Source organism: Periplaneta americana, chromosome 1 (assembly GCF_040183065.1).
Source record: "Periplaneta americana isolate PAMFEO1 chromosome 1, P.americana_PAMFEO1_priV1, whole genome shotgun sequence".
Taxonomy (NCBI): domain Eukaryota; kingdom Metazoa; phylum Arthropoda; class Insecta; order Blattodea; family Blattidae; genus Periplaneta; species Periplaneta americana.
The window spans coordinates 14704598-14730569 of NC_091117.1; the positions used below are offsets into that span (position 1 = coordinate 14704598).

General features: G+C 36.4%; 1 protein-coding gene and 1 non-coding gene across 5 annotated transcripts in view; both read right to left on the bottom strand.

Moving 5' to 3' along the window:
* Window positions 1–25972, bottom strand: part of LOC138708821 (glycogen synthase kinase-3 beta-like) — a 320609-nt gene that overhangs the window by 265437 nt on the left and 29200 nt on the right. The gene's annotated exons all lie outside the window — the stretch shown is intronic.
* TRNAS-GCU (transfer RNA serine (anticodon GCU)) lies at window positions 12117–12190 on the bottom strand. Its single transcript has one exon. It is a non-coding gene; the product is annotated as a tRNA-Ser (tRNA).

A 25972-nucleotide genomic window follows, 5' to 3' on the forward strand; every position in this document is an offset into this window, starting at 1 on the left:
GAAAATCGCTTTTTTGAAATTTTTGTTTGTATGTCTGTCTGGATGTTTGTTACCTTTTCACGCGATAATGGCTCAACTGATTTATATGAAAATTGGAATATAAATTAAGTTCGTTGTAACTTAGATTTTAGGCTATATGAAAATCAAAATACGTTATTTAAAAGGGGGGTTATAAGGGGGCCTGAATTAAATAAATCGAAATATCTCGCTTATTATTGGTTTTTGTGAAATATGTTATATAACGAAAGTTTCTTTAAAAAAGATTTCCGATAAGTTTTATCCTCAGCAAAATTTTGATAGGACTGACATTTAATGAGATAAATGAGTTTTAAAATTAAAATGCAATGCCATCGAAGGCGGTGTAATGAAATGAAAACAAATGACTAAATCTATAAGTGGCCTTGGACAACAACAATCGAAAGCTATGAAACATAGCCTACAGAGAATGTTTCTGTGTTTGTATGAAATATCGAAAGCTAAATTAACCGATTTGTATAATTAATTATTATTTCACCATTGGAAAGTGTAGTTTCTCTAGATGGACATAATGCTATAATGTTATTACCAGGGAAAGGATTTATATGTAAATACATATTTACTTATAAAGCTAATATAATTTATATTTTGCATTATCTTTATGTTTCACAATGTGTAGGGTTGAAAAATCCTACTTTTATTTTCCATATTTTTCCATATTTTAGAGTTTAGTACATATTTTCGTTAATTTCCATATATTTTCCATATTTCATATAAAACAGTCCATATTATATTAGGTTTAACAATAAAACAAAACAAAATTCCATTAACTTTTAAAAATACATTTCAACAATAGAGATTTAAACACATGTTCAGTAATCCCTTTAACATCAGAGTTATTTGAAAATTAGCAGTCCTATCAACAATGGGAAAGTAAGTTACAAAACTGTATTAATTTAATTTAAAATTTTTAACAGACTTCAGTTGTGCAGCTCAACAGTTAAATGCCAGTCAGAGTACACATAGGTTCAGTTTTGTAAATCATACTATAAAGACGGTAAATATGCCAAAAGTACGTCATTCAGTCAATTTAAAATCAAAACTAACAAGTTACATTTCAGAATTTAAAGAAGATGGTTTATCAACTGACAATAAAATATTATTTTGTAATTTGTGTCAGTGTGCAGTATCATCTACACAAAAGTTCCTGGTGCAACAACACATTACAACTAGTAAACATCAGGCCAACAAACAACTAAATTCCAAGCAGAGACAACTGTTTTTAACACAACCAACAACATCGAATGTAAGATCTGAGTTTAACATCGACCTGTGCCGTTCTCTCATCTCTGCTGATTTCCTCTCTACAAACTAAAGAATAAGGTCTTCAGGGAATTCCTTGAAAAATATACTCAACATACAATCCCGGATGAGTCAACACTTAGGAAGACGTATGCTCCATCCATCTACGATGAGACAATACAGAAGATAAGAGATGAAATTAAAGATAGTTCAATTTGGGTTTCCATTGATGAGACTCCCGACAAAGAAGGTAGACTTGTTGGTAATGTAGTTATCGGTTTGTTAAGTGAACAATATTCTGAACGAATTCTTTTACATTGTGATGTTCTAGAAAAGTGCAATAACAAAACTATAGTTAAACTGTTCAACGAAGCTATGGGTATCCTGTGGCCAAAGGGTATTATGTACGATAATGTGTTATTCTTTATTAGCGATGCTGCCCCTTATATGGTCAAAGCTGGACAAGCATTATCTGTTGTATATCCTAAATTGACTCATTTTACTTGTGTGGCGCAGGCATTTCATCGTGTGGCAGAAGTGGTCAGAGACAATTTCCCTAAAGTAGATTTGTTGATTTCATCAGTGAAAAAAGTATTTCTCAAAGCTCCCAGTAGAGTTAACGTGTTGAAAGAAATGTACCCTGAAATTCCATTGCCACCAAAGCCAATTTTAACTAGATGGGGTACATGGCTAGAAGCAGTTGAATATTATGCCGAACATATAGACTCTATTAACAATGTTCTCCTTGCATTGGACTCTGAAGATGCAGTCTCAATTGATACTGCGAAAACAGTTACCTGTGACATAAGTGTGAAGAATGACTTAGCTCACATTCAGCATACATTTTCATGCATCATAAAAACGCTCAAAAGTCTCCAAAATAGGCACCTTTCACTATCTGAAAGTTTTGAAATTATAAATAGTACTGTGGAACAACTGAATCGTGGTAGAGGTAAAGTTGCAGATGCAGTAAGAGCTAAGGTGGACACTGTACTTTCAAAAAACCCTGGATATGAAGAACTACAAAAGGTTGTTGCTGTGATGAGTGGTGAATCAACAGTGAAGATTAACTTGGACTTATCCCCAGCAGACATTGTGAAATTGAATTATGTACCAGTTACTTCTTGTGACGTCGAACGCTCTTTTAGTCAGTATAAATCTATCCTCAGAGACAATAGAAGAAGATTCACTTTTCAGCACTTGAAAGAAATGTTTGTAACCTATTGTTATGGTAACAGACAATAAAAATTGTGTTTTGTTGAAACTACATTGGAAGATAAGGTACGTCCATTATATTTTTTGTTTAGTTTGATTAAAATGTACCAATATTTAACGTACATAGTCATTTTTTTATAATTTTAAGTCCATATTTAATTCCATATTTTGGTAAAAATCCATATTTAATTCCATATTTTGGTAAAAATAACTACATATATATTTACATATTTCATATATTTTTAGTCCATATAAATCCGTTCCCTGGTTATTACTGTAACTTCTGAGTGATCTCTGGACCAAAATGATCGCATTTTAATTATTTAAATACAATTTAAATTAAGTAACATATTAAACGATTTATCCTTATATCAAACACGAATGTTCCCTGGATCAAACGTCCTATTTTAATTATGTAATTACTTTATATTTATTTCTAACGGGTGCAGCGGAGCGCACGGGTACGGCTAGTCTGAAATACGAGGACCATCACACAACAGATATAGATACTAACAAATTGTCAGTAGTCTTATAGTGCCATCTTGTGGCAGGATATGCTATTGAAAATAACTTTAATACAATTTACACGAACTGTTATGTTCGTATGCGCAAATTTTCGATCTTCCTGTAGAAAATGAACATGGAAAGACGCCGCAGAGTGCAGAAATACAAGATCCATGCGGTGTATGCGATTCACCTTGTTTGAAAGGGAAGAGGACAATGTTGGTCAACACACGAACAAAGTAAACATTGGAACTGAACAAGTCTTGATCACACACCGCCAGGAAAGGTCAAGGTCCGTTTCTAAACAACGCCGCGTATCTGAAGGACCGACGTCTGACGAGTTTTCCCCAAATATCAACAGGCATCATCAGGAGTTGCCGTTCGCACAAGCCTCTTGGACAGAAAATAGAGTGCACAGAAAGCCTGGGGTACAGAACGAAGTTACAGACACATCTGTGTAGGAGGGTAAACTTGCCCATCCTTCGAACTTGCACATGTCGACGCGGTGTTGCAACTCGGGAAAAAGAGAGAAGGGGAGGGTGTCTCCAACATTTCAAGAACCTATGGTCTTGCTCAAAGTTGCCAGCTTATTTTAAGCTAGATTCAGTTTATTTGGGCGGATGGTTGGCGGCTTAAAATAAATGATCGCTTATGCTTGAAATGTTGCATATTTGCTGTTTCATATTTTGATGGAAAACACCGCAGTGAGTATTTTTAAAACATCAATGGCAAAAAATCTGCAAGTTCTCTCTCTGTTTTCCAGATGCTATCATTTTCCACTGTAACGTGATCAGAATGCCTACTTCAGCGTTTCGCAAATTGTGCATGAGTTCTACGAGTTGTAAATGATTTTTGAACTTTATTTATATTTAGAGAATACTATAAAATGTAAACAAAAATCACGAAAATATGAATCAATAAGAACATGAAACACCAATAATTGGAGGAGGAGGAGGAGTAGTAGTAATAAATTAGGCTCATCCGGACGACTGAGTCTGGTGTAACGAGCTCAACAGAGTAGGCGACCTCTCTGGTCTCACCCTGATGATGGAACCTGTATGTAGTTCCCAAACGTCGGAAATGTCAAGTTCCAGACACGGTGGATTTCCCTCTTCTTCTTCTTCTTCTTCTTCTGCTTCTTCCTCTTCTTCTTCTTCATGGTTTGGACTTTCAATCCGTTCCGTCTCCTATTTGTTCAGACCATCTCTTCCTAGGTCTTCCAATACTTCTTTTCAGTGCTGCTCATCGGAGTGACTACAACCGCGGAGGAATCGGAGATTACGAATAAAGCTCTCCACCGGTGATCTCCGATACTACCGTAGGTGGAACAGGGGACATACGGAGGGACGCGGGGGTTCGGAGCGAAGCGACAGTTAGCTCAAGGACGACCGGCGCGTACGGACTGACGGTAGTTGTGAGTGGAATAAAATGGCACCAAATCGGATATCCGTCGCATGGAAATTCTTTAATTTAGTTGAAGGTAATAATAAAGTCGCACACTGTAAACTTTGTGGGCGAATTTACTCTAAGGGTGGTGGAACTTCGAATTTGTTAGACCATTTGAAGCGATCGCACAATCGCGAACTTGATGAAAACAATTACGCAAAACATTTGATACGATTTCTTTTTAAATTGTTTTAGTGCTATTGTTCCCAAAGGCTCACAGTCTATGAAAAAGTCTTGAAATTCCTCTAAAACGTAACTTTCGAGGCAATAAAAAACAAATGAAATATTTACAAAACGACTTGAGTTATATTTTACTGGTTAGACAACTTGAGTTATATTTTATTGTTTGGATTAAAATATTTCTGAATGAAACTAAAGAATCATCTGGTAGTAATATAATTACAATTATCCTTAAGTTGATATCCACTTAGGCCTATATTTTTATTACAGAGCAAGAGTGGCGCGTTTTAGAAGAGGCAGTTCAAATACTGACACCCTTTAACACAATAATCACAATCCTGTCCGGTGAAGAATCTGAATGAATTATGTTGGACAGTAAACTTTATCCCATTGATAGCCCACGTTTCTTTTGTTTCATTCTGAAGCTCCCTTAATATATTTTACGTTAACTAAACCGATTAGAATAATAAATGACAAACCCTGTTTGCGAATAAACGAGAGTTTCTAGGAGAATTAAAGTATAAATGTTTACATCAGTTACTGAAAAGCTTTACTTCTGCTTTAGTTTTGCAGTTAGATTGAATGTTATTAATTTGATCAATGACAAAACTAATACGGCTTTCCACATATACTATGAATTTCAAAACTAGAAAAAAAAAATCTGTCAGCTAACGTAGCACTTTAAGCGACACAAAAATAGAGCCAAAGAGAGAGAGATTAACATAAAAGATAGATTAAACAACAACAAATTAGAACTTATTTTAAAAGATACGCGGACGTCAGCGGGCACGATTGATCCGATTAAAAGAATGCTCAGCGGAAAGTGTATGTCTGCGCCACAGCACATATACAACCTGCGCGGCATCAATCGGAGGTAACCGGAGGTCTCCGATTGAAAGCGCGCAAACAACCGCTCCGGAGAAAGCCTAATCATAAGCAGCACTACTTCTTTTCCCTCTAGGTTGATATTTCAAGGCCATCTTATGAAATCTACTGTCTGTCATTCTATCTACATGTTGTCGCCAGTCTTTCCTATGTTTATTAATTATTTCATTCAGTTCTTCTGTTTGTAATTCTTGTCGAATGTCCGTGTTACATTTTTTATCTAGTTTTGTATATCCAGCTATAGATCTAAGAAATGTAATTTCTGCTGATTGTATTCTTGAAATATGTTTTTTATTTATTACCCATGTTTTGGATCCGTATGTAAGTTAAGTGTCGGTATTGCCATTGATTTATATAAATGTATTATTGAATCTTTGCGTGCTTTATGTTTGAGCGTTCTTCTTTATGTTCCTGTAATGTAGTTAAACTTGTTGATTTTTTCGTTTAAATCTGTTTCGTAATAGTGAGAGACAGTACATCCTAAATATTTAAATTGTGAGACTTGTTCAATATTTATGTCATCTACCACTATTTTTTATCTTCCTGAGCTTTTTCCTTTAAATGCCATAATTTTAGTTTTATTAGTAGAAATTTTCATCCGGTATTGTTTAATTAAATGATTTAGACAGTGGATCATTCTCTGTAAATCATCTTCATTTGCAGCCATCAGTATCTGGTCGTCTACGAATAATAAGGATTTTAATTCAGTATTTTTTATTTTAATACCTCCATTCACATTGCTTCTCCATTCTCTTACAATCCCATCTATAAATAGATTAAAAAGAGCGGTCGATAGAGGACAACCTTGTTTAACACCATTATTAAGTATTATTGGACACTTTTTATTCATTTTTATTTTTGTTCCGTCATACATACTTTTCATAACTTGCATTAAATGCAATGGTATTCCTCTAACTTCTAAAAGTCTAATTTTAATTACAGTCACTGTGAAAGCCTAAAAACTCATAAAACCGAATTTGTTTCTTTTGTGCGAAACACCGAAATTAATCTAATTTTACACCGAAATTTAAGATTTGTATTCACAATAAAACAGGACCCCTGAAGTAAAATATGGTACTTTCATATGAGAGGTCAGCTTGGAATTGGCTAAAAAAAAAAAAAAAAAAAAACTTATTCAGGGCTTACACATAGCGGAATGTCAGGATATCTAGTTGGCAACCCTTGGTCTTACTGGAGTCCGCACATTCGTCGTTATACCGACTGAAACTCGCCGTCAACGGCATTTAGTCCATCCAGCCTGCTAAATCACGTGCCCTGCGATTTTTAAATCCTAGATAAACACAGAGGAGACAAAAAGCGAGAGAGCGATAAGATAACCGACTGGAGTCAAGTGAGCTGTGAGTTGCTGCGAAGGAGTGATCCTGACGTCAACCCAGACTCGAACCGCGACCTTCAAGAGAGCCTCCCGGTGGGCGGGCCCTTCTAGTCTACATATCCCTGACGATCGTCCTTGCAATTAAGACGCAGTGCCCCTTGCGGGGGTTATCTGGCGAGCTCTGCTTGCGCAAATGCGAAGGTCAAGCCAGACATGAATGACGCTGCGTGTGACGAATAATCCGTACTCGACATTGAATCAGCTTCCGGCAGCGGCATCTTCACGACCAGGTGACATGCGCACCTGGACTACGCCCTATTGTCATTCAGCAATAAACACACTAACAAAATAACTCTGCGATATGCATTGCTCTTTAATGGCATTAAATGCTATGGAGATAGGTTGGGCACAGGTATCGAATTCGCCCCAAGTTATAAGAGTTCCGGCACTTGTTCCGTACCTTCAGCAAAGAGAGAAGCCCGGAAGGTCGGTGAAGATCTACTCCAGGATAATAAAGCTGGGACAGGAAAAGAGGATCACAAAGAGTAGGAAAACAAGTACCACAGTAAAGTGGAACAGAAGGGGTAACACTATACGCTACTGTACCAATGTGATAATTAGGGCTAGGATTTTGATGAAATTGCATCTTTTTTCTAGCAGGCCTAAGCCAGAAACATAGCTGCTTTAGTACAGGGACATTTTATTTTTACTAACATTTTTAATATTAACCTGTCTATACCTTTAGAGAACCGGAAACACCGTTCGCTACCCCCTTCCACAACTGGAGTTCGATGATACTGCCGTAAAACACAAACACATCACTTTACTAGATATAGGAGGGAAGAAAAGTAGTTCGTCCATTTACGTAAACTAGGAAATATCGCAATTGTGAGTTCGATAATTTTCATTAGGTTTTTCTTTAATCAAAGTACAGTAATGTATTAAGAATAAGTGTTTTTACTCACGAAGTGAGTTATTCATGCGAACGTATTCATTATGCAGTGTATATTAATACTGTCTACAGCACATTAGCGTACAATATAGAGAAAGAAGTTAAATTGAAAAATAATCATAATATGAATATTTAAACACAATTTTGAAAACGGTGGCCGTTCATTTCGATACAGGCTTCAGTTCTTTTGTGCATATTATCGCACTATAGACTATTGCATCTAATTCTAATTGCCAGTTTCGTCCTTGGTAGTAGTAACTCATGTTGAAATAATTCTGTACCTACTCTTACGTACTGTAAATTCAATCTTCACTTCTGCCCGACCCGCACAGATAAAATTACTCAGACATGCTATCTACTGTCCGTCTAAGTGGTTATGCCGCAGGATCGTAGAAAGGAGGGAAATCACGTGACAGTTAATTACTTAACGAGGCCCTCTTATTTAAGTTATTTTAAACAGTTGTATAATATTACGTAAACGTCCAATTCCTAACAGAAATTAATCTTTTCAGAAAAGAGCTAAGACAGCCCAGCTTTTACAGAGGGGCGTGCAGAAGCAGGTGGGGGAAATCGGGATGCGACGTAGGCAAACGAACAGTACCTGTGCGAAAATATGGTTCAATACTGAAAGCTCTTTCGTCACTGGAAAACGCGAACATATTTCTGGAACGTACTATACTAACTCAGTGCTGTTTACTATATGCAGCCTTGATATTATGCAGTTGTATAATATTACGTAAACGTCCAATTCCTAACAGAAATTAATCTTTTCAGAAAAGAGCTAAGACAGCCCAGCTTTTACAGAGGGGCGTGCAGAAGCAGGTGGGGGAAATCGGGATGCGACGTAGGCAAACGAACAGTACCTGTGCGAAAATATGGTTCAATACTGAAAGCTCTTTCGTCACTGGAAAACGCGAACATATTTCTGGAACGTACTATACTAACTCAGTGCTGTTTACTATATGCAGCCTTGATTCTGTCTGGAGGACAGTTGGAACTTCATTAGTAGAAGGGGTGGGAGTGAAGTACACTAAAAAAACTCAGGTACAATAAAAATTGAAGTAAAAATAAAATGATGTCCCTGTATTTATATGTTATGTGATAAACTGAGTGTTTTGAGACATATTTGTTAGGGCATTTTTTTTTTGCATTGTTTGCCTGTTTCAACTCGTAAGAGAATCTTTTGTTTCATTCGGTCATTTTTTAGGCATTTTCATTTAATTTTGGCCATAAATCCCCATTATTAATGTAAAATAATGTTTATTTCCTTTGATATTTTCTGTACATATTTTGTCCATTAATACCCATTATTTTGTATAATATTTTAATCGTTTTTCTACACGTATATTGCCATTTTAACGTAGTACACTCCATGTAATGGATCAGTCCAACCACCCCTTCAATATAGACTCCTTTATACCTGCTAATTCCGGATAAGAGTGGCCTTGTGGTAGACTACATGGAAACCAAAAGTAAAGTAAATCCATGGCGCTACATGAAGGGCCAAGACCGACCAGCTGACTGCTGACCTCACGTCCACATACCGACGCAGAGGTGAACGATCATACATGGAAACTACATCAGGTAAAATAATTAATTAAAGTGTACTACTTAGAAAAAATTATGTAAAATTTAATTTAATTACCAGTCTAAATATTAAGTAGTAAAAAACCTCTTTTCCTACTAAGCCAATTATGTAAGATCAATTTTAGTCCATTTTTTTAAGATTTTTAGGTCATAAATGCATTGTTTTAGGACACTTTTTCATGATTTATAGGTCATCAAAATCGTAGTCCTAGTGATAATCAATAGTAACAGACAAGATGCAAAATTTAATATTCTAAACATCTAAACCATTCCTGCTAGCGGTATGAGAACAAGCATTTTCACGATTCACGATATGTAGAATGCAATTTTAACGCCAAAATGTTCATATTTCATAATACAGAGTGTCCACATGAAACTCTCCCTGATTTAAAATTCTAATTTTAAGGAAACTATCAGTCTTATTCAACATCTGCAACAAAAGAATAGAATAGAAAATACACATCTTTTAGTTGCTTTACGTGACACCGAAAACCGCACATCTCTAGGAATAATAATTTCCTTAAAATTAGAACTTTGAAATCAAGGAGATTTCATATGGACACCCTGTATTTCGACATTTTCACAGTTCATAAAAACCATTTTTTACCTCCTGTCAATATTTCAGCACCTACCGCTGAGCAGGGCTTTCCAGACGTTATAGCGAGACAATAGAGGTGTTCACTAGAAAAACACAAGCTATCATTTCCACAAACATTCCGTGATTCCCAAGGGCAAATGGAATCTCCAAACTTTCCTTCAGAACCACTGAATTCGTAGCGTCACATAATTCCAGAAGACAAAACAAAATAAATTATTCCTATTCCATCTTTGCTCATTCTTTTGAATCCAGTTAAATGCATTTCAGTGTAGCCATATCTACTTATACACGTGTTGGCCCTACATTAATATTTCAAACGAGTTTCAACCGTCATGAGGTTTTCTGTATTAACTGACAGAAGGTGTAATCTTTTGACAGAGAATATGGAAAATTACTTGTGTTGTAGCAAGTGTTGAGTCCAGCCAATATAAGAATTTTTTTTTCTTTTGGTATAAAAATTAAGTTACCTAGTTCTTGCATTCAGGTCAGGGATTAATGATGCTGAAAAACTGTTTAATGATGCATATTTATTTATTGTATTTTATTTGGTAGCATATTAAATTTAGACGTAACTATTAATCTCTAAAGGCTTTTGTACATGACAATGTAAATCTGTTACAAACTGTTTAGGAACGAAGCTATTTGTTGCATTGAAATGATTATTTCATATTTTGCCAATATAAATGTAATATTTTGACAAGATATTTTAGTAGGTTATTTTACGACGCTGTATCAACATCTCACATTATTTAGCGTCTGAATGAAATGGTGATAATGCCGGTGAAATGAGTCTGGGGTCCAACGTCGATAGTTACCCAGCATTTGCGCATATTGGCTTGAGGGAAAACTCAGGAAAAAAGTAAACCAGGTAACTTGCCGAACCGGGATTCGAACGCAGTTTCACGCTAACCGTTATTCCACAGTGGAGTGTATGGAGCTGCTAGCCAGCTAGTCAATTACAAGTTTTGAGGATATATTTTCATATTTTTTTAGGAAATGGTTTTGTGTTTTTTTTTTTTTTTTTTTTTTTTCGAAATTTAGGCATACGCTTTATAAAATTAAAAGGTGATTTGAATCAGATACTGTGTACTTCGTTGAATTATATCGTGCCCACGTATGTTTATAGGACTCACTACAGCACATCCCACAAACAAATGCGTGGAAGAGTTTTCAGAAATATTCACGTACGTAGTGTTCAAAATTTCACCGTCGCCGTGTCACGGAAAAGTAAACAACTTAAAATAGGGAAGGCGAAGTCAGGTATTGACTGTGGTTATTTTTACTGTCCAAATTCTATTGTTCAAAATCATGGACGATTTTTTTAACACGAGATAAGGGCTATATAGGTGGAACTCTTCTTGTGTTCTTTCTTCGATCCTAACCCAAATCTTACTGGTAAGTTCTTCCTCGATATCATACGGTTAGCTGAACCGCTGAACCGTCAGCTCCGGGTTAGAGTCTCGGCGGGACCAACTGGAATTTGTGGTGGATAAATACATTGCTTGGTGGTAAGTTTTCACAAGGTAATGCCTCTCGCATCCAACCGTCAGCATGTGTTCCCTCACACCACTGTGGACTTGAAAACGTTGCCAAAAATATCGTTTAGGTTGGGATTCGACTGTAAGCGCTGTTACCTGGCCACGTTTCGGTGGTACATGCTAGACTATCGGGAATTACGCTGACGAAGTTGATAATTCGGTCTGACTTCGTACATGAGTAACGACGTTCGTCGGAATATCCTATTAAAAATATGAACTGAGAAGTCAACGTGATTCACTGATGTTTTATTCCGAACTCAAGCATAACTTTCCACTAACATCAACTATGGAATTAAAATTACACAGATGGTAGTACGTTTAGATTACTATACCAAGTAAAACAGTAATGTAAACAAGCTGTAAATATCAAAATAAAATGCCACACTTTTATGTACAGAGTGGGCCATAAGTCACGTTATCCCCCCCCCCAAATTTGTTTATTTCACAAATAACAACCAACAACTAATGACTCATACTGTATCGGCCTACATACATATTAGAGTCCGGTTACGGAAAATAGAACTTATATTATACAAATCCGGCTTTCAGGTAGTAGTTCCCTGTAAAGCATGTTTGAATAATTTCAAGGAAAAATTGTTCCGGAGCCGGGTATCGATCCCGGGGCCCTTCGCTTAGCGCGCGAACGCTCTACCGACTGAGCTACTCCAGGAACTATACACGACACCGTCACAATTTTTCCTTTTATATCCACACAACTCAAATGAGCTGACAAGACGCCAGAACTCAACTATGAGTGCACACAATACTGTGTGACTTAATTTGTGGCTTTCTGTTAACGTACAACAAATTTTTCCTTGAAATTATTCAAACATGCTTTACAGGGAGCTACTACCTGAAAGCCGGATTTGTCTAATACATTCGTTACTGGAGGTACGTTAACAGAAAGCCACAATTTAAGTCACACAGTATTTGTGTGCACTCATAGTTGAGTTCTGGCGTCTTGTCAGCTCATTTGAGTTGTGTGGATATAAAAGGAAAAATTGTGACGGTGTCGTGTATAGTTCCTGGGGTAGCTCAGTCGGTAGAGCGTTCGGGCGCTAAGCGAAGGGTCCCGGGATCGATACCCGGCTACGGAATAATTTTTCCTTGAAATTATTCAGAACTTATATTGTTATTGAACGCCTGGCGCTATAGTCAGTATGCGAAGCTCTCCCATCTCGCGGAGTGTCTCAGGTTCGATTTATCAATGTTCGAGTTGTTTTCCCATCCATGCAGGAGTTACAAAAGTCCTTGCAAGGACGCGTTTATCATCGTGTAGGCCTACCATTTAATTGCTAATTCTTCCTCTCTCAGCACATTCAATCATCCATCAATCCATCCATCATCCATCAACTCATTCATTCATGTATGGATTGATTCATCCAATGATCCACTGATTAATTCATCGATTCATTAGTTGATTCATTCATCCAGTCCAGGTATTACAGCTGGATATCTTCAAGGGCAACAACGTGCCTCGTGAAAGTACAAGCATTTGAGCTTCAGAGTACTTCGTTTTTTGTTAATAACACTATATTCTTAAAAAAGTATTAATGAAATAATAATTATTAAAAGGAGTGATATATTTACAACTACTGTTTTAGAGGTATGCATTTTGAGTTTAAAAAGTAAATTTTACCCTAGAATGTAGCCCTATGTACTTATTTGCTCTTTTCTTTAGTAAGTAATTGTAATTTATTTTATTCTTGCATTTCTTTACGTACCAGATTTCATATTCTGCATTACATTTATTTCCTTTGTTGTTACCAGTGTCCATTCGTTCATTTATGTATTAGATTTATGAAGATAAGTATATTAAAGTGTCCAATCAATAAATTGTAGCCTACACCTGTATCAAGCAAATATATGTTTTTATTAAGACAACGTAAATTTCCTTCAATTGTTACTCCGAAAATGTAGGTTTCATGTATAAAGAAGTGCGCTTGGTGTTCTGTCTATTCTGTCTACCTGCAAAACATAAGGGGTAATCGGTTGAAAATCGAATAGCTATTCGGTCGGTTGCACGACCTTGACGGATGTTCTCTAACCGGTCGAATCTAAACCGGTTGGGAGGTCGAAGAGAAAAATACCTTTGGGGAGGCCGAAACGTAGATGAGATATTAAAATGGATTTGAGGGAGGTGGGATATGGTGGTAGAGACTGGATTAATTTTGCCCAGGATAAAAACCGATGACGGGCTTATTTGAGAACGACAATGAACCTCCGTGTTCCTTAAAAGCCATTTGTAAGTAAATAATAATTTGTTAAATGCATTAGTATAATAAATATTTTTCTTTTCTTTACGTGACTTATGAGTGGGCAACTATCATTTTCAATAAGTTACACCATTTTATTTTTTTTAGAAGTGAGCCAACGATATCCGGGTATATTCTTCTTCTTCCAACTTCCTACTGCTGTAAGATTTACACATCGATGCCTGTAAGAAACGGGACACTTCACACACAACAGACACCAACACGTATGTGAGCATCCCGTAACCTGAGGTCAGCAGAGTATAGGAGCCTCCTCAGAGACATACACAGGATAAAACATTAACGAAGGGCGGTATTCAAACTCACGAACTTTCGGACAGCGCGCTTTAGATCGCGTAGCCATCCGGCCCAGGAGATAATAAAAATAAAAATAAAAATAAAAAATGGGGAGGTAGTTTGAACCATGAACATTTTTAAATCAACGTACGGACAGCTTCAGTCACGACCACAGGAGATTTTGTAAAATGCAGTGTTATCGCATTGTGCAATTGAAAATTCTTCGGACGAAATTTTGTCCTAACGTTTTCAGGCTCCATTTTCATCCAGGATTCATATTATGTAGTCCGTGTGCGCGAATTTTGGAGCATCCTGTATAATAAACTAACACTGCATTTCCGTGTGCGCGAATTTTGGAGCACCCTGTATCATAAACACACTGCATTAATTACAATTACTTTCAATTACAATGAAATTCAATTATTACAAGCATGGCAATTCGAAATATAAGATCTTCTCCGCCTCGCTCACAAGCAGTTTTCAAACTCTTCCTCCCAGGGCTGTTTCTTTGCCTCCCTAACTTCCTGGAGATTGTGAAGCATTGTATCTCCTATGAAAGTGACGTCGTAATAATGGTCTTCTTTCACATCGATTTCCCTTGAGGGGTTAGTGTAATAAGTCTTCATTTCTTAATAAGTGGCCAGATCACCTCAATCTACCTTTGCGGATAAGAGCCAACGCGTTTGGTTTGCCACATATTGATCTGATATCTTTATCCTGCTAATTTATCATGTTACTCTGAAATATAGCTCTTACAATTACTGCTCTCTAAAATTAAGTGCTCTCTGGTTCCTGAAATTACCGAGGCCCCTAGTTGAATATATTATGTTTTATTTAACGACGCTCGCAATTGCAGAGGTTATATCAGCGTCACCGGATGTGCCGGAATTTTGTCCCGCAGGGGTTCTTTTACATGCCAATAAATCTACTGACATGAGCCTGTCGTATTTAAGCACACTTAAATGCCATCGACCTGGCCCGGGATCGAACCCGCAACCTTGGGCATAGAAGGCCAGCGCTATACCAACTCGCCAACCAGGTCGACCCCCCGGTTGATGATAATCGCTGTTCTAATGGACATTAGGCCTACTGGTCCTGTATTTACAGTTTATAACTTTTTATATAAATTAATGAAATTCAATAAAATAAATTTATATTTCAGATTTTGTCTCGTTTCTTGGCATTTAATTGTGAAGGAATGTGACCTCCGTACAATATCGGAGAGATTCCAAGTCATTACTATAACTTTGCTGAACTATTGAAAAACGTGTGGGTTAACCTTCCCCTCCACTTCCCAGGGAAAATTCTACGACTGTCTCCTATGAACTTGCCGTATACCTTATAACTAGTGTTGAATTAAAAACCCTTAAAAAACCTAAATTAAGAATTTTAAGATGCCGAAATATGCACTTATACACGGTGAACCGTAAGTAACGTCATTAATTTCAATTGGTTATTCTTTGACATATTTCAAACAAGAACGTTTAATACAATTTTGCTCGTTTTTCTTTCCTTTCCGAGATAAAAATCGTTTTTATGTTAAAAATTTCATAACGTGTTTTGGGAAAGCCATTGATTGAATTCCCAATATGCTCGGTCAATTTAAGAGAGCGGTGTATTATGATAAACGATTGAAAGAATTTTAGTCTTGTCCTTTAAATATGCAGAAAGTTGATCCGAACAAATATAACTTTTTAAAATTCCTTTTCAGAACGAAAATATTTTTTTTTTCGGATCAAATTTCTGCACATTTGAAGGACAAAACTATAATTCTTTCAATTATTTATTATCATAATATACTGTTTTCTTAAATTGATATCAATATCGTATCCTTGAAGCACTCTGCTACTACTTTTCCTCATCTTCTTCAGACATTATTCTTTACTTCAGTTGACGACGAGTTTTCTAAACAAAATTTATTCATAACTCAAATCAAATCAAGAAGTTATAAATAAATAATTTTTCAAGAAAACGCGGTATCAATTAAAGTAAATAAATTACATGTTTTAACAAAGTCCAGATATTTATGAAACAGTTCTTACTACAAAAAAAAAATAAAAACTATGTTCTTAATGTCGAAATAAGCACAAACGTCCAAAATATGAACAATATGTGCAAGAACAACAATAATAATAATAATAATAATAATAACAACAGGGCATAATAATAATAATAACAACAATAAGGCATAACAATAATAGGGCATAATAATAATAATAATAATAATAATAGGGCATAATAATAATAATAATAATAATAACAACAATAGGACATAATAATAATAATAGGGCTTAATAATAATAATAATAATAATAATAATAATAGGGCATAATAATAACAGGGCATAAGAATAGGGCATAATAATAACAGGGCATAATAATAATAATAATAACAATAGGGCATAATAATAATAATAATAGGTCCTAATGATAATAATAATAGGGCATAATAATAATAATAATAATAATAATAATAATAATAATAATAATAATAATAATAATAATAATAATAATATATTGCTACTCGTGCTCGGGGGGCATTCCACAAAATTTTAAAATAAGTATTTAACTAAACATGAAACACGTAATTACAGAGTTTCATTAAGATATGAAGCTCCGATCCAAATGTGCACTAGTTATAACATTTTTACGGACTCAAATTTCGTTCATCATTTTTTCTAAATTTTGTACTCAATTACTTCTACTACTTGCTTGTTTCGATTGAAGCTGTATATTTGTAATTAATTTCTATTTTTAAAAAAATGTTATTTTTTTTAACTCAATGGGAGATTCCAGCCATCGATCTTAGAAAGCGCATTTCTCCAGTTTCGACTTTATGTTCATTAGGTTTAAAGAGTGGACATATTTCCAATCTATTTGTCAATAAAGGCAATGCCATGGTTTAGAATTTCATTTGAGTTTCCTATACTGTCTTATTTTTAAATTTCTTTGGAACTGTTCCACAAATTTTTTTGAAATCATCTTAAATTCACTACGGATATTCTTGTTCTCCAAACATGAAACTAAGCCGACTTGCTCGATAATAATCTGATTTTATTAATAATTCTCGTAATGTGATAAATTAATCATTAATGAATTCTACTGTATGTCAACTTCAATGCCAGTTTAGCAAAATTCCATTGTAAACTAACGGAAGAATTTGGACCACTGCTTAGAATTATTTGTAACAAAATTTCAGTGTGTAAATAGTAGGCCTATATTATGATACAAGATTGGGAAGTGCTTTTTACAAAATCGAGGAAAAGTTAAAAAAACGAGCAGATCATATTTTTAAAAATTCCAAATACAACATATTTTGCATTGAAAATTTAGAGTATCCCAAGGCCTTCGTAAAACTGCACTGTAATGGTAACTAACAATAAGTGCACTGTAATAATGGGTCTATTTCAGTATAGTTTCATATTATGAGGAATAGTTTCCCTAGCAATAAGTTCCTATATGGAAATTCTAACTTTCAAGGCCTAACTACAATAGCTGTATATACAGCAAAAAAATACGATGTCCACAAATTAATTTGTGCGAGATCGTGCGTATTTGCTTGGTTTCCGCACAAAACCAATCCGCGGAAAGTCTAAAATTCCACATTCAGTATTCCCAACGTAACACACATAACAATTTCCCTCTTCTTACCGCTTAAGTGACATATTGATTTTACTGCTTTAGGCTTTTAACATATTATTTTTAGAGACGTTCAATATAGTAATAATTATAAATTGGAAACTTACCACTGCAATTTCACCTAAATTGCACTGTTAATTATTGTTTTTAAATATTTGCAAAAATTAAGTAAACTCTACAACTCCACTAAAGTTACTGCATTCGTGATGCAAGTAACATTAAGGAAGCCGTGAAAAAATCAACAAGATTCCATAGACTGGGAGAAAAAAAAAAAGACAGACGTATATCACGGCCTGCTGGAGTATAGTAAACACAGAAAACATTTTAAAGCAACAATGTTGAAGATAGATATTTTTGTTTTGCAAATTTGCCATCATTGAACAGAAGCCAAGATGGAGATTTCATTGCAGCTACTAATTAGAAATTCCTCTTTCAGGTATGTAATAAACGATCTTCGCACAAAATAATGTACGATACACGAGCGGTATGTTTTCTTTCAATTCTCGGAAATTAAAAAAGCTGAACTACGTTTCGCTTTTTCAAACTTTTCCTCGAACATGAAAACTTCAACAAACCGCTCTTGTAACGCATATTACTATTACAAGTTGATGATGATGATGATGATGATGATGATGATGATGATGATGATAAACACATCTGTAATCGAATTGTCTATTCCCTGCAAATCCCTAATTTTGACCCTCCGAAGTCCCTATAACTCTGAATTCTTTCAAAAGGCAAATTTTCCATTTCCGAACTACAGCTGCGGTTCTGGTCCATTGATGTCATTTTATGTCCACCAATGTTAAGCACAACAGGTTTCGCTTCAGTAATCAATGTCAGTGCTGCAATATATACTCTCGTTACGTGCAATTAATGCCACGTCATCAGCACGGACCAAACTACTGAATTTAGTATTCTTTAGTGTCACTCTACATTCAAAATTACTAACAGTATAATATATCTCCCTAGTGTGATAACGAAAAAAAAAAAAAACTGATCATATTGTAGTATCATATATTGACCGCGTCTGTGGTTATCTTGTGTCCGGACGGCCCGAGATCGATCCCCGGCCTGGTCTAATAACAGTTTGTAGACAAAACAGACGTTACAGAATGTTTTCACGGGTGTTCCCATTTCCCTCTTTTCAACAGTCACAAATAGGTTACAGTGAGGTCTTGGGGGTAGTACGGGTTTCGATGCTGGTAGGATTTCAAGGCTTGGAGCTCCGGCTCCTAGGGTACTTGTCTGAGGATGGGGCGTGTTATGTCAAGGCTCAGATATGATGGCCAGCCTGTCAGCATCATATTCATGAATGCCATCGGACCATCTGTCGAACTGCAACAAATCATCGCTAATATGCCTTGCAATGAACCAATTTGAGCCTAAGTGCATGGATCCCGGATCCGGTATTAAAAAAAAACATTCAGACGGTGTCCTGTGTTGTTCGTAAATGATTGAAGTTTTTTCAATTTTTTTATTTTACGACGCTGTATCAACATCTAGGTTATTTAGCGTCTGAATGAAATGAAGGTGATAATGCCGGCGAAATGAGTCCGGGGTCCAGCACCGAAAGTTAACCAGCATTTGCTCATATGGGGTTGAGGGAAAACCCCGGAAAAAAACCTCAACGAGGTAACTTGCTCCGACCGGGATTCGAACCCGGGCCACCTGGTTTCGCGGCCAGACGCGCTGACCGTTACTCCACAGGTGTGGATGATTGAAGTTTTTCCGGCAAATTTTGCGTTTGCATGTCAATTAACTTAACACAAGTAACATAAACGTATCAATACATCTTACATAGCAAAATTCTTTATAACTTTCATAAGCTTTAGTATTGGATATTAGATGTTGGTTGCCACAGTAATGGTAATACGAGTACTTCGTAAGGGTGAAATGTAAAATAATATTAGTACAGATGCCTCAAACTAGGAAGCTGCCTGGAGAGGGGAAGTAGTAGAGCTAACGGAGGGGGCCCACCTAGGCTCCGATATCCAGGTATAGTCATATTATCTGAAAAGTTGACCTCTTGACAATGTATTCAAGATGTACCCTCCCTATGCAGCCTTCTCAACTGTTATTAGAACTGAGCTGTACCGTTCTAGTCCACAGTGCACAGCAGTAGGCGGACAGTGGTGGGGGAGAAGTGCTCTATGCGCCTGCGCGAACGAGACAGCTTGCTAGTTTGAGGCATCTGTACTATAGAATACATTATAGGATGAACAATAAGTAATGTCATTAATTTCAGGAGGTTATTCTTCGAGATATTTCAAACAAAAAAGTCTAATATAATTTTGCTCATTTTTTCTTACTTTACGAAATAAAAATTGTATTTTATTAAACATATCAGAGGTTGTATTGGAAAAGCTATTGATTTAATTCCCAATATGCTCAGTCAATATAAGAGAGCAATGTATTATTAAAAGAACTTAAGTTTGTCCCTTAAATGTGTAACATTGAAAAATGTCTTTGCAGAACGAAAAGTTACATTTGTTCGGATCAAACGTCTACACATTTAAAGAACAAAAACTCTTTCAATCATTTATCATAATACACTGCTCTCTTAATTTTATTGAGAATACTGGGAATTCAATCAATTTTTAGTAGGCTATTTTACGACGCTTTATCAACAGCTTAGGTTATTTAGCGTCTGAATGAGATGAAGGTGATAATGCCGGTGAAATGAGTCCGGCGTCAAGCACCGAAAGTTACCCAGCATTTGCTCATATTGGGTTGAGGGAAAACCCCGGAAAAAACCTCAACCGAAAAATTGCCCGATCGGGAATCGAACCCGGGCCACCTGGTTTCGCGGCCAAACGCGCTAACAGTTACTCCACAGGCGTGGACGAATTCAATCAATGGTTTTCCTAAAACACGCAATGAAGTATTTCACATAAAACAATTTTTATCTGGAAAAGGAAGCAAAAACTACTAAAATTTTATGGATTTTTTTATACTAAACATCTACAAGAGCAACCCAATGGAATTAACACATTACTTACGGTACACCCTATAATGCGTTAATACTAGGACTGTTTATAATAATTTCAGCTTTATACAGTTTCCGATTGTGGTCGATAATAAAACACTCTCGGGTCATTAAATATCTTTTCAAGAGCAGAAGTTTGCCCCATCACTGAATTACGAATTAAATTGTGCTAGACTGGTTTATATACCTAAAAGTTCAAAGCACGTAGGGACTTCTAAGTCTAAGCTTCCATCAATATATCCAGTAATCCTTACAAATCTCTTTGCAACCTACTACTTACTGGCCCTTTTTTCTTTTCCTATTTTTTAATAACATCTCTCGATCAAATAGTTTTGCAAACATTCTATATCTGCACTGCTCGAAATGCAACAGTTCACAAAACAAGTAAATAATAACATGTCGTGAACCACTTTTTCAGAATGCTAAAATTGTGTACGGGCACCAAATTCTCACAAAACCTTCTCTATACCTCATTTCACAATTGAAGATCACCGAGAAAAAAAGATGTAACATCATACTAATGAAAAATGTGACTAACATGGAAAAAGTAATTTTGAAGCTTTCATTTATCATAAATTATATTCAATATAATACTTGATTAGCCAAATGGTCCTGCTAGTAAATATAGGTCTACCAAAATATGCCACAAATTATTTTTTTCTTCCTCCTGAAACGTGTATTATAGATTTGTCAGTTACACCCTTATTCCGGAGAGGTCTTCAATTGTTCTAATCCATACCTGCACAAACAGCGCTCCTTCGGAGCGGGAGAGCCGTGTTTACCGCTCGCCGAAACGGAGAGGAAGATACGTCAGAATGACACAGACTTGCTATAGATAGAGAAGAGGGAAACGACCACTCAGTTATCTAGTGGAGTGCAGTGTGTAGGCCTATTCTCAGTAACTGTTTCACGTTGCTTACCTACTGCTACAGTACAGTATGGACGAATCTAAAAGACGGAACATAACATTTAACATTTAACGATTTACAGCTCGAACTTATTGATCTTCAATGTGGCCTAAGGGCTAAAAATCGTTTGAATAATACTACTAGCCTGGTTGAGTTTTACAAGACTAAATATTAGCAATAAATCCACGACTACACAGGCTGGCTGTGAAAATGATTGCTATGTTTGGCTCAACATTTATATTTGTGAGCAACTGTTTTCTATAATCAACTTTAATTAAGGCAGACATCGAACATCTGTAACTGATGTTTCATTACGATCAGTAGGCTACTGTTCCTTTCAGCTTCCCCCACCATAAAACCCCGTTCTGATGTACTGATAAATAAAAATATAACAAAATGATATTGTACATATAAGTAGCTACAGAATTTCTATTATTTCTGTAAAATAAATATTTCTTTATTAATTAATATTAGTCCAAGATAGCTTTGCAAACACTGAACGGGAATTCACTTCATAAACACTCGTAATAGTATTTCTTTTTGTGTATATTTTGTACGAGATCGCCCCTTCTTCCAGTCCACCCTTATACAGAGCGCAGCTAACATCTGCATTCCGCTCATGAGCTATGAGTTGGCTCGGAGAGCGCAAACCTTGTGCAGGCCTGTTCTAAACCCAACATGTACAACGCAGACATCTGAAATTTTTCGTAACACTTTCCAAAAATTTATAAAACGTCTGTGAACTTCATACTACTGAATTTTTATCAGAACTGCAAACACACGAAGGAATTATAATATTTTACATATAAAACTACATTCAAATGATAAAATTTTTATATAAAATGCAGAGAATATCATAGTCTATATTTTCCTTTCCGACATATTTCAATTAATTTTCTTACACTCGTCATATCTTAATCCATCTCTTTAGAGTCGCTTCCATCTCGCTCCCTCTGCAACCCTATCGATCTTTCGCCACAAGCAAGCACCACGGGCGCCTCGACCTGCATACCCCGGGCCTGCAACCCCAACACGTTCCTGCTTTTAGGCTCGTCGCGCCCTCACATAAGCCCAACACATCAAGTCAAACCAATACATACCTTCATACACAAACTCTATTTGTACGTATACGGACACATTGGCCTAATCTTCTACTGTATTTATTACATGAAGCGCACAATAAACACAGTATTATGATACTGCAAAAAATCAATTTCAAAATTTTGACGGAAATAACGTATTTACGTGAAAGTACCGTACCTATAAGGCACTTTTAATTTTTTGAATAAATTAAAAAACAAAAAAAGTTGCATGAGAAATACCATATAAATGGACAAGAAAAGGAATAGTGGCTTCTATGGAACTAAACGGTGATGATGTATATTTGTTTCTCGGTTTAGTATTTAGTATTTATTTATTTAACCTGGTAGAGATAAGACCGTCAGGCATTCTCTGCCCCTCTACCAGGGGATTAGAACTATAATATGAACAATAAAATTACAATTAATATTAAATTTACAATTACAATAAAAATTAATGATTACCTGATTAATGAAAGCTAGACATTTTATCATAGAAGTTAAGAACAAAGAATATTTTTGTATTTATTGAATTACAAATTAAACTTAGAATAACAAAATTCTATAGTGATGAAAATGCCGGATATTCAAATATTTTGTGATAGATTAAGAGAACTATTTACAAGAAACCATGTCTGAACGAGACTCAATTACTGACCAATTGCCTAGTAAGTTTGCGTTTGAATTCAATTTTATTTCGACAGTCCCTGATGCTAGCAGATAGCGAATTCCAGAGTCTTGGCAGGGCTATTGTGAAAGAGGATGAGTATGAGGAGGTGCGATGGGATGGTATTGTTAGTATTGTTTCATGGCTAGAGCGTGTGTTCAGATTGTGGTGGGAAGAAAGGTAAGTGAAGCGAGACGACAGGTACGAAGTAATAGTAATCGGATTAGTAATCTTCTTCTTCCCTTTTCAGTTCTGGGTAACCAAAGCCCGTTCTGCGACTTCAAAAATTGATCTGTCTATCAGCGAATGAAGGTCTTTCTATGTTTCGGATGCCCTAATTTAATATTTTTCTAGGTAAGCGGTTATTCTTCACCTAACATTAATTAGGAACATTAATCCAGACGTTTGAGATGGGCAGGGCGTGTAGCACGTATGGGCGTATCCAGAAATGCATATAGAGTGTTAGTTGGAAGGACGGAGGGGGAAAAGACCTTCGAGGAGGCCGAGACGTAGATCGGAGGATAATATTAAAACGGATTTGAGAGAGGTAGGATATGATGCCAGGGACTGGATTAATCTTGCTCAGTATAGGGACCGATGGCGGGCTTATGTGAGGGTGGCAATGGACCTCCGGGTTCTCTAAAAGCCATAAGTAAGTAAGCGGTTAACTGGCATCATCTGAACGTGAGGACTCCATTTCAGCTGGTATTTTTTTGTTTCTGTTACCATTTTTCGACATGCTAGTTTTCTCTAATTTCGTCATTTTTAATTTTATCTCGTAAAGTCACTATAACGAGCCCAGAAATCTCATCTGTCAACAGTTAAATGTGTATCGTGTTGTCGGAGAATCCAACATTCGCTTTCATATAAAAGAGCTCGTTTAGAAATAACGTTGTGGTATCCATTTTTAATTTATTTCTTTTCAACACGCCATTTAATCTGTTATACAGGGTTATTCACTAGGATATACCGTCCATTATGGAGCTTATTTTCGAAGACATTCTGAGCAAAAAATGTCATACAAACATTTCTCCTATTCTCAATACTTTCAGAGTTACACTAATTTGAAGTTGTTTGTAAAATACCATTATTCTTTAGTTTTAAGGGTAAAAGAATATTACAGATAAAGAATGAACTATTCAGGAGTATCATTTCTTTAATTAGCTAGTATAAAACAGTTATATTACCGGTTGTTCTGTATGGCTGTGAAACTTGGACTCTCACTTTGAGAGAGGAACAGAGATTAAGGGTGTTTGAGAATAAGGTTCTCAGGAAAATATTTGGGGCTAAGAGGGATGAAGTTGCAGGAGAATGGAGAAAGTTACACAACACAGAACTGCATGCATTATATTCTTCACCTGACATAATTAGGAACATTAAATCCAGACGTTTGAGATGGGCAGGACATGTTGCACGTATGGGCGAATCCAGAAATGCATATAGTGCTAGTTGGGAGGCCGGAGGGAAAAAGTCCTTTGGGGAGGCAGAGACGTAGATGGGAGGATAATATTAAAATGGATTTGAGGGAGATGGGATATGATGGTAGAGACTGGATTAATCTTGCTCAGGATAGAGACCAATGGCGGGCTTATGTGAGGGCGGCAATGAACCTCGGGGTTCCTTAAAAGCCAGTAAGTATTCTGAAGCTAAAAATGTGTTGTCACTAAGCAGTGCTTAACTGCCAGTCTACTCGTCTCAGCCAGGGAAAATAGAGTGGGGAATTAAGGGGAAATGTAGTGACTCAATTGATTCAATAGTGCCCAGGCCTGCTCCAGTCTCTCATAAGATACCTGCAGAGACTGGAGCTGCAATTAAAACATGTCAGAAAGAAAAGGAACCTCTGTGAGGTAAGGAACAGCTGACATGTCAATTTTACTAAAGCCCTCTCAAACGGAAAGATTTTCTTTACATGCCCTAAACCTACGACACGAAATCTCCGGCATGATTCACCTTCGGAAAAAAAGCCGTGCCAGAGTTTTCCATCGCCTTCAACAGGGCTTGAATCTCATAATTTCGGAACTAATGAAAAGTATGAGAACACCATTAAACTACTAGGGTGCTATGCATAGACATTTCGCTAGCCCGCACTACGAGCGTGCTAAACTAGCCCCGGCTATCGACTGATTACTTGTACAGGATTCATATCATATTATATCGCTAACACTGGTTTATGAATACGAAAGACGTTAGTTCGCTGAGAATGTCTATGAATTACTTACTTACTTACTTACAAATGGCTTTTAAGGAACCCGGAGGTTCATTGCCGCCCTCACATAAGCCCGCCATCGGTCCCTATCCTGTGCAAGATTAATCCAGTCTCTATCATCACACCCCACCTCCCTCAAATCCATTTTAATATTATCCTCCCATCTACGTCTCGACCTCCCTAAAGGTCTTTTTCCCTCCGGTCTCCCAACTAACACTCTATATGCATTTCTGGATTCGCCCATACGTGCTACATGCCCTGCCCATCTCAAACGTCTGGATTTTAAGTTCCTAATTATGTTAGGTGAAGAATACAATGCGTGCAGTTCTGTGTTGTGTAACTTTCTCCATTCTCCTGTAGATTCATCCCACTTAGCCCCAAATATTTTCCTAAGCACCTTATTCTCAAACACCCTTA